Source organism: Eublepharis macularius, chromosome 11 (genome assembly GCF_028583425.1).
Source record: "Eublepharis macularius isolate TG4126 chromosome 11, MPM_Emac_v1.0, whole genome shotgun sequence".
In the NCBI taxonomy this organism is placed as follows: Eukaryota; Metazoa; Chordata; class Lepidosauria; order Squamata; family Eublepharidae; genus Eublepharis; species Eublepharis macularius.
Window position 1 is genome coordinate 20348377 of NC_072800.1, and position 1624 is coordinate 20350000.

A 1624-nucleotide genomic window follows, 5' to 3' on the forward strand; every position below is an offset into this window, starting at 1 on the left:
TATTTTTTCATTGTGCAAGAGAGAAAAAATGGAACTATGGATTCCATTTACATTTTGTTTCTTTCTTCCCATTGTATCTGAAGAAATGAGCATTGACTCATGAAAATTCATGCGGGAATAAATGATAGTCTTCGGGCCAAGCTACACATGACGAATGACACTTGAACAGCAAGTGTATTTCTCCCTGTTCACTTGCCCTCCGCTCAATCCACTTGCCGTTCAAGTGTCATTCGTCATGTGTAGCTTGGCCCATTAAGGTGCCACAGGACTTGAGTTGGGTTTTGCTAGAATACACTAACAAGGCTACCCCACTGATTTTCAGCGCCATGCTAGGTGGAGTTACACCATTCTAAGCCCATTGAAATCAATGAGCTTAGAAGGGGGGCACTCTCCTTAGAAGGGTGTCCTGTTAAAATGTTAGCTGGGAACCAATGAAGAGTGGATATAAATATCTCAAATAAACAAATAATTAGGGAATGAAACAAAGAAATGATTTGGAATAGGGCTTTTTAGAATAGTGCCCACTCAGAATGGCAGTAGGTAGTACATTGAATTTGGCTAGAAAAATATTAAAGAGTCCAGTCATGCATCTGATGAAGAGAGCTGTAGTTCTCAAAAGCTTATGCTATAATAAAGTTGGTTACTCTTAAAGGTGCTACTGGACTCTTTACTATTTTGCAACTACAGACTAACACGGCTAACTCCTTTGGATCTCTGGCTAGAAAGAAAGCTGTTCTATAAACTTGGCTATTTAAGAAATCCATATATGGACAACAAGAACTTGAATATGTAAACCCGAAAAGAGCCAGTTTGGTGTTGTGGTTAAGAGTAGCAGGACTGTAATCTGGAGAACCGGGTTTGATTCCCCACTCCTCCACTTGAAGCCAGCTGGGTGACCTTGGGTCAGTCACAGCTCCCTCGGAGTTCTCTTAGCCTCACCCACCACCACACAGGGTGATTGTTGTGAAGATAATAATGACACACTTTGTAAACTGCTCTGAGTGTGGCATTAAGTTGTCCTGAAGGGCAGTATATAAATTGAATGTTGTTGTTGTTGTTGTTGTTGTTGTTGTTGTTGTTGTTGTTGTTGTTGTTGTTGTTGTTGTTGTTGTTGTTGTTGTTGTTGTTGTTGTTGTTGTTGTTGTTGTTAAAAAAGCAAGAGAGCACACACAACAGGAGTGAAGAACATTGCTATTTAGGTCATACTGGAACAATCTTTTTTTTTTTTAACCAGAGGGAAAGCTGTAGAAAAAGACATAGGGCCAAGTTACAAGTGACGAATGACACTCGAACAGCAAATGAACAGACTCGCATGTATTCCTCCCTGTTCACTTGCGCTCCACTTGCGCTGTACTCGATCACATGTGAGTCTGTTCACTTGCCGTTCAAGTGTCATTCATCACTTGTAGCTTGGCCTATAGTTGACAAGAAAGTGTTTTCCAATCCCAGCCTCCAAAGTTTAGTATCCACATACCCAAACCAAGAATTAATATACGAGTCCCTTAGGAACAAAGACTGCCCTTGGGGAGGGCCAAAATAAATTTTAATTGGTAACGAAAAATTAAGGCCCAAGCTTTTACCTCCAGTGAGCGAATCTGCAGCTCAGCTGATAGCAATCCCTGCC